Source organism: Crinia signifera, chromosome 1, assembly GCF_055691185.1.
Source record: "Crinia signifera chromosome 1, ASM5569118v1, whole genome shotgun sequence".
Lineage (NCBI taxonomy): Eukaryota > Metazoa > Chordata > Amphibia > Anura > Myobatrachidae > Crinia > Crinia signifera.
In genome coordinates, this window is record NC_139217.1 from 199,458,984 (window position 1) to 199,468,410 (window position 9,427).

Here is a 9,427-nt window from a genome sequence, read left to right on the forward strand (position 1 = left end):
CTAAGAAGGCTTACACCGGCCCTTGTGGCACCACAAGTGCCACAATGACCTGGCACTGCTCAGCACTGCACACCCCCATTACACCGTCACCCATGAAGGTCTCCACCCCTGGGATCCCTCCATCTCCCTAGCTGCAACCATTAAATACGGCACACCTATTGCCGGCTAAATGCAGACTCCCCAAGTCTCCCCATAGAGTCACACAGCCTCCCGTCTACATTTAGAAGCTCAACTCCACTCTAGCGCATTGCCGGGCCCTATCATGACTGCTGCCCAGGGTGCCGGGATCTCGGGGGCGCTAAAGTCTGCCTATAAAATATTCAAGGATTTCTGTGGAGGATCCCTGTTGTACTTAATGCAGCTGGCTGCTGTGGAACCTCTGAGACCTCCCCCACACTTTCCCTAGAGGCATACTTCCCTACTTTGGTGCCTAAGAAGGCTTACACCGGCCCTTGTGGCACCACAAGTGCCACAATGACCTGGCACTGCTCAGCACTGCACACCCCCATTACACCGTCACCCATGAAGGTCTCCACCCCTGGGATCCCTCCATCTCCCTAGCTGCAACCATTAAATACGGCACACCTATTGCCGGCTAAATGCAGACTCCCCAAGTCTCCCCATAGAGTCACACAGCCTCCCGTCTACATTTAGAAGCTCAACTCCACTCTAGCGCATTGCCGGGCCCTATCATGACTGCTGCCCAGGGTGCCGGGATCTCGGGGGCGCTAAAGTCTGCCTATCAAATATTCAAGGATTTCTGTGGAGGATCCCTGTTGTACTTAATGCAGCTGGCTGCTGTGGAACCTCTGAGACCTCCCCCACACTTACCCTAGAGGCATACTTCCCTACTTTGGTGCCTAAGAAGACTTACACCGGCCCTTTTGGCAGCACAAGTACCACAATGACCTGGCACTGCTTAGCGCTGCACACCCCCATTACACCCATTACACAGGGGTGCAGTATTTTATGGGTGCAGCTAGGGAGATGGAGGGATACCAGGGGTGGAGACCTTCACGGGTGACGATGTAATGGGGGTGTGCAGCGCTGAGCAGTGCCAGTGTGGTGCCCCAAGACTTCTCTGCAGTGCAGGGGTTAACGCACGGGACGTTAGGGGTTAACCCTGCACCCAGAGCTTCGCGCCCAAAGTGTGTGATGGGCGGAGAGAGTAGGAGGCAACAGGGGCTGGCGAGCGGAAAGGAGCGGTGACTGCCCAGAAGGAGGAGAGAACAGCAGCGCGCCGGGACAGCGTGGGTGAAGAGGGAGACCCGACGGCGGCGCCAGAGGGAGAGCAGAAGCGGAGGAGAAGCCGGCCGGGACCCGCGAGTGAACAGAGTGACGGGAGACCAGCCGCGGAGTCCCAGCGTCGGCCGCGTCACAGAGCCGACGACACAGAGGAGGATGGCGACATCTGGACGTTAGAAAGGGAACAGTGCCATCTTGTGGCCGCCCTTGTAAGTTGCATGCCGTAAGCCTTATTCTCCGGAACTCTCTGGGACATTGGTATTCTGTCAGGGACTCAATACCAGGATGGACTGACATATATTACAGGTTACACTATTGTGGGTGACCCCGGGGAATCGTATTGGTATGCAAACCATGTCGGCGTGTTGGGTGATTTGATAAATGTTTACTGTTACCTTTATGTACTGTGAAGTTTAGTTGAAGGGTGAAGTGTATAGCGCACTTCTGAGTTAACAGTACGGGCGCGGTGTGGCGATCCATTAGTCATAATAAAGCGGGGGTGTTTCGCCCCATAGCACACCGGCCGGTATTCGTAACGTAAGAAATGCCCGAGGCCAGCTCGGACTTGGGGGAGTGAACCTACCCCAAACTAGTAATGTTGCCAATACTGCTGGCCAGGTTGGAGTCAGTCGATACTGTGCACTAATTAGCCAGAGAGATAGTGTATGGTAGTACTTATGTTTATTTGGTGTCCAGTGATAACCGCTACTTGAATAATTATTGTTGTGTACTGCTGTGTTTTCACGTTTGCACTATTGTGGCTCGAGAGGGTCGGTGGGTAACGTTTACCTCCATCCCTGCAATAAACCTGAGTTAATCCATCGACAAGTGTCCCTTTCATTGAAGAGTCGTCTACTTCCCACCCGGAAAACAAGAGATCCGACGGACCTGGAGCGCCCCGAAGACGCGAGGTAAGAGGCGAATTCCACCCTTATATTCCGGTGCACCACACCAGGTCATTGTGGCACTTGTGGTGCCACAAGGGCCGGTGTAAGTCTTCTTAGGCACCAAAGTAGGGAAGTATGCCTCTAGGGAAAGTGTGGGGGAGGTCTCAGAGGTTCCACAGCAGCCAGCTGCATTAAGTACAACAGGGATCCTCCACAGAAATCCTCGAATATTTGATAGGCAGACTTTAGCGCCCCCCGAGATCCCGGCACCCTGAGCAGCTGCCTATTGGGCGCCGCAGTCATGATAGGGCCCGGCAATGCGCTAGAGTGGGGCTGAGCGTCTAAATGTAGACGGGAGGCTGTGTGACTCTATGGGGAGACTTGGGGAGACTTGGGGAGTCTGCATTTAGCCGGGAATAAGGGTGCCGTGTTTATTGGGTGCAGCTAGGGAGATGGAGGGATCCCAGGGGTGGAGACCTTCATGGGTGTGGGTTTAATGGGGGTATGCAGCGCTGAGCAGTGCCATGTCATTCTGGCACTTGTAGTGCCACGTCAGATGATTAGTGCAGAGTATTGAGAGTGGCAGGGTGTCATTACAGTCATGAATAGGTGCTACAAGAGTGCAGTAAGATGTTAACCTATTAACGGTCGACCTTTTGTACGGCGACCTAAATGCGCTCGACTTGTAAACGGTCGACCTTGCACTTGTCGACGAAATAGCGGTCGATCTAATGCGGTTCGATGTTACGTGTGTCGACCTAGTTGTTGTCGATGTAAGAGCGGTCGATGTATTGTATGGTCGGTGTTCTATGATTGCCGATCATGTTAATGTCGAACTTATGTTACATTTGACCTATAAGGTTTCGATGTAATGTAAGTGTCGACCTTTACAGTGTCTGTGAAGTGGTGGCGACCTAAGTTCGTTGGATCTTCCTGTGATCGACCAAATGACCGTATACCCTATATTTAGGACTAGGGTTGGCTGTACACTATCTACAGAATACTGTAGTACAGCTTGCTGGACGCAGCACTATTGCATAAAAGTCTTATACTGAATATTGTAATAGAATTACAGTATACTGTTTATTAGTGAACTCAGTGGCTGTTTATTAGGAGCGTCAGAGACTAGGCTTGCAAGGGATAATAAAGTTCCTGTGCCTCATGCACGCACTGCAGCACAAATTTTACGCATGCGCAAATGAGGTTTTCATCTGGTGGTTAATCTGTGGTATTGCACGCCACGGCAAATCGCCAAGCTTGTAAAAGATATTGCGAATGCCGAGCGCCACGGCCGCCATGGCGGCCATGGCGGAAAAATCGCCATAGGCTGCAAAGATAAGACCCGATACATCTGTAGATGGACAAAACCATTTTCACTGCAGGTGGGGCAGATGTTACTTGTGCAGAGAGAATTACATTTGGGTGGGGTTTTACTGCAAAGTGAGATCTACAGTTCTGGCCAGGTACATCGTGGTTTACAACGCGCTTTTGAGGGCTCTGACTCGCGAGTTGCAGATCGCGTTATGTCCTGCGTTATGTACCACGCCATGCAATACATAGTTTAACCACTGGGTGACTAATGCTCCACGTTAAGACTTTACGCTACGGATTTTTGCTAACCAGCCACTTTTCACTAGGGATTTTGTCCTTACTTTACGGACAGAGTATTGTAGTGTAAAAATAAAGCAGCCAGTATTTACCCTGCACAGAAACAAAATAACTCACCCAAATCGAATTCTCTCTGCACATTATACATATGCCCCCCCTGCAGTGCAAATGGTTTTGTCCATCTAAGAAGGATTTTGTCAGAAAGAGTGAACTAGAATAAGGCCCAATGAGAGAGTCCTGCTTTGGAAGCAATTAATCAAAAGGAGTGAAAGGAGAGAGAACAGAGTCTTTGCCTTATGATGGTGCCAATGTAGTAACAATAAAACAGTCAAAGTCAAAGACCAGCGGTTCTCAAACTGTGGGTCCTGACCCCAAAGTGGGTCCCGACCTTCTCACCATGGGGTCGTGACTCCATGTTACTGACATGTCAGGCTGAGACTGGAAAATCTGTTGAATTGTCTGTTATTTTAGACTCCTCCCATCATTTTGTGCCTCCACAATGCTGCCATATATGTGCTGTTTGCTGAACACACATGTGACATGATCACCTTCTGCAGTAACTTGATGGGGTCCTGTAATTTTTTTATTGTCTGATGGGGGTCCCAGTCAAAATAGTTTGAGGACCCCTGATCTAGACTCAATACACCATGCAGTGTGAAACGCTTGAAATAGGATACTGTAATTTGTGTGCCTGTTACCAGCCCATCAAAATGATGGAACATAATGTTAGTGCTGGCGGATGTTAGCACCTGAACAGAGCAACACTTGACTTGCTCTGTTGGGTTCATTCAGTGGCCAACAGTGCACAAAACACCTTTCGCCAATAGAGGTGAGGAGCAGCGTTACCCTTTTATTACATAGGATTGTGAATATGGAGCAGAACTTGGAGAAAGCCCTGCTCAATGCTGAAAGGTTTTATTGTGTGCTATTAGGCCTATGACCAAATACATTGCAAGCGACAAAGTCTAAATGTCTTTGCCTGCACAGTCTTTTTATTCTAGTCTATGAGCTTTTGGCTAACTTTCTGTACAATTTTGCCTATATGGTCAAAATTGTAAGCCAAAATTGCACCATGTTTACACAGTCAAACCTTAAATTCCAGTGTAAAAATAAAGCAGCCAGTATTTATCCTGCACAGAAACAGTGCAGCATGATTTTGCCCATTCTCAGATCAAATTTGTCCTGTGATCAGATCTGAATAAGGCCCAGTGTTCCTGCTTTTCAAAATTGCACTGGTCTTTACTCTCTGTAAATCATATGGATACAGCTGTTTCCCCATGTTTAAGGCAGAATGTAGTATCACAGCTTTTAATAAAAGCCATAAAGCAGTAAATATTTAAGATATCGGGTGAAATTTAATAGTCGCTCCATTGGCGGATTCAGGGGGGGGGGGGCACCCGAGCACGTGCCCCTGTCATTTTTTATAGCTGAGGACCAGGGCTTTCCAACGAGCAAAGCTGTAACGTTTTTCCCCATAGGATAATATGGGACCCGTTAATTCCAACCCCCACCCAGTTCCGACGGCTGCCAGTTACCCCCCTGGCATTACAGAAGTTTGCGGTTGATCTCATTCAATTCCAAATCGATGGGCCTGTAATATGATACCAGGCTGGCCCATATCGCCCAATCGGTTCCAGAGATATTGCGGATAAACCGATTTTTTTATTTTTGAAATGTAATTTCATGGCTGTTCATGTTCTTTGAGGGCAGATTACTCTGGAACCAAACATTCCAGTTTCACTGGACCAAAATCATTCAAAGCCCACTCAAAAGTTCTTCAATATGATACATGTGTCATGTAAATGGGTCAGTTGGTTCCAAAGATATAACCGGTTAAATGAGATAACTAGTTAAAGGGGGGGGAGGGTTGGTTTTCTCTCCCCCTCACATGAGAAAATGCAAGGAATAGGCTGGTGTAAAAGGGGCCAACCCGGGAATGCATTTTCTGGTGTGAAATGGGTATTATTTCAAAAAGCCGGGACCTGCAGTGCTCTGAATACAGCCAGGCTCTGCCACTGTCAGTGGCTATCACTTCTGCCTGGCGGCGGCTGTCCCCCACTTACTGCGAGCATGTATTCCCCCTTGGCAATAAACGTGTAATCCCACATGGCAATGAGCATGGAACCTCTGGCAATGAGCATGGAACCCTTGGCAATGAGCATGTACATAAGAAGCACTTATGTAGCATAATTTTAAATAGGCATTATGGTGTTTGGCATAATACATAATGGACATAATGGCGTGTAATTTAACGTGTAATGGACATTATGGTGTAAATGTTTAATGCGCGCCTTTGGCAGACAAGGTCCCTGTTTCTAAGGGACATTGTGTGGCATTATGTGAATTCTGGCTCAATCCATGTGGCATTATGTGAATTTTGGCTCAATCCATGTGGCATTATGTGAATTTTGGCTCTATCCGTGTGGCATTATGTGAATTTTAGCTCAATCCGTGTGGCATTATGTGAATTTTAGCTCAATCCGTGTGGCATTATGTGAATTTTGGCTCAATCCGTATGGCATTTTATGAATTTTGTCTCAGTCCGTGTGGCATTATGTGAATTTTGGCTCAATCCATGTGGCATTATGTGAATTTTGACACAATCCATGTGGCATTATGTGAATTTTGTCTCAATCCGTGTGTTATTATGTGAATTTTGGCTCAATTCGTGTGGCATTATGGGAATTTTGACACAATCCATGTGGCATTATGTGAATTTTGGCTCAATCCATGTGGCATGTGAATTTTGGCTCATTCCATTTGGCATCATGTGTAAGGGGCAAGTATAATGGGGTCTAGTATTTTGTTGCATAATGTGTAGAAGTTGTATATGGTGTGGTACACTACACTCAAGGACACGCCCCTTGTTGATTGGCCACACCCCCTTTCCCGGAGCGCGCCTTCGGCGCGTGCACAACTACATCCTTCACTTTTCTTGCCATGGTGGACCTACATACTTTAAATGCCAGGGCCTATTTTTAATCCCATTCCCACTCTCTCTCTGCCGCTCTCTTAGCATGTACACTGGCACCACTAACACCGCCCCTCCCCCACCCTCTTTTATCATGGTGCCCCCGCTGTCATTTTATCCTGGATCCGCCCCTGGTCGGCTCCTGATTGGCTGCTAGGCGGCCAATAGAATCATTCAGAGGAGAGCTGCCGAAGATGAAACATCTGACCCAAGGCCCCGGACCCTGCAGCCCCGGACCCAGAACCAAGGCACCAGACCCTGGACCATAGATAGGTAAGTATCAGTATGTGTGGGCTTTGGTTGTATTAAAGTTTTATTTTTCATGTGTCCGTGTGTGTGTTTATTTTACTATTTTTCATACTGTGGTACTACAAGTGCCAGCGGGCCCTTTAATACCCCGCATGCTGGGACTTGTGGTTCTCCAAGTTCCAGCCTGCGGGGGAGGATTGCTGGGACTCATAGTTCCACAGTATTAAACAATAGTTTATTCTATTTTTTTTACACTTAATCAGCCCGGTGACCACCGCTCCAGGGTCACCGGGGACAGCACAGGGGGGGGGGTCCCCACTCCCCCAGGGCACCTGGCCAGGCTGACTGGTTAGTACGGTTAATGTTTTGGCCCACAGGAACTTATATAATGTGTCCCCCGGCTGTGAAATTACCGTGCTGGCTGGTTTGGCCTGGGGCTGGTTCTTAAAATACGGGGGACCCCTAGTCATTTTGTCCCCCATATTTTGGGAACCAGCCCCGGACCTGGAGCCTGGGGCTGGTTTTAAAAAATCGGCGAACCCCTATTTGCCGGGTTTCCTGATTTTTTATTACCAGCCCCACCTCTTTCAGCCTGGCGCTGGTTACAGCTGTGGGGGGGAAACCCCACGCCGTTTTTTTAATTTATATTTCTAAATTTTTTTACACATTGCAGTCTGCACGGATCTGACTGATCTGTGCAGACTGGCTATACAAATTCGTATTAGCGGCCGTATATATGGCCGGCTAATACAAATCATTACGCCATTGGATAAATACGAATCAGTAAATACGACTGATTAGTAAATTATCCTCCGGAATACGAATGAAAATACGACTACACCAGTCGTATTCATTCGTATTAAGAATACGACTACGATTTTTTTGTATTCGTATTCTTAGTAAATTTCCCCCTAACTGTTGTTAGCTCTCGATGACTGGAGATGGCTACCCCAGCTCTAGTCTCAGTCTTGTGTCTATAACCAAATAACTAGTAATAAATCTCTCATTAGTGGTATATATCCGATTTAGAGCCAAGTTTATCCAAGAATAAATAAATTATACTCATCTTGGCTCTATATCAATAGTACGTCACTATAAAATCAATGAGCCTATTGATGTTGATTATGTAAATTGTGTCACCTCTCAGTGGTTCCTTTGTTTAAGTCCTTCGAAGTTTCAGTACACAGACTTCCAGGATGTACAAAATGTCATGTCAGTCACTCTTATAATGTTATCCAAAAACAATATGTAAGCACATGATTTCCAAAGTGATGGCTTCGGAATCTCATAGTTACAGTATATTTGTACTTCTTTGGACCCATTCTTCTTTAGGACAAAATGGCTTGGCCTTTAAGCTTGCCCTGAGTTTTATAGATATTCATCATTTATCAGTCAGCATTTCCGCTAATTGTTTCCTAGCACGGCGCCCACGATATTTAGTCGTATGGCATTGTATTCAATTTAAAATTGTATACCAATGTAAATGGCATACAATGCAATGCGATTTTAAATTGTATAAGCACCCTAATGTTTTTTTTTTGAATGTTAAATGGTCCCCCTATACGATTTTTATTGTATAAGTATGTATTGTATTTATTGTATGTGGCATTATGTGAATTTTGGCTCAATCCATGTGGCATTATGTGAATTTTGGCTCTATACGTGTGGCATTATGTTAATTTTAGCTCAATCCGTGTGGCATTATGTGAATTTTAGCTCAATCCGTGTGGCATTATGTGAATTTTGGCTTAATCCGTATGGCATTTTATGAATTTTGTCTCAGTCCGTGTGGCATTATGTGAATTTTGGCTCAATCCATGTGGCATTATGTGAATTTTGACACAATCCATGTGGCATTATGTGAATTTTGTCTCAATCCGTGTGTTATTATGTGAATTTTGGCTCAATTCGTGTGGCATTATGGGAATTTTGACACAATCCATGTGGCATTATGTGAATTTTGGCTCAATCCATGTGGCATGTGAATTTTGGCTCATTCCATTTGGCATCATGTGTAAGGGGCAAGTTTAATGGGGTCTAGTATTTTGTTGCATAATGTGTAGAAGTTGTATATGGTGTGGTACACTACACTCAAGGACACGCCCCTTGTTGATTGGCCACACCCCCTTTCCCGGAGCACGCCTTCGGCGCGTGCACAACTACATCCTTCACTTTTCTTGCCATGGTGGACCTACATACTTTAAATGCCAGGGCCTATTTTTAATCCCATTCCCACTCTCTCTCTGCCGCTCTCTTAGCATGTACACTGGCACCACTAACACCGCCCCTCCCCCACCCTCTTTTAACATGGTGCCCCCGCTGTAATTTTATCCTGGATCCGCCCCTGGTCGGCTCCTGATTGATTTTCATGTGTCCGTGTGTGTGTTTATTTTACTATTTTTCATACTGTGGTACTACAAGTGCCAGCGGGCCCTTTAATACCCCGCATGCTGGGACTTGTGGTTCT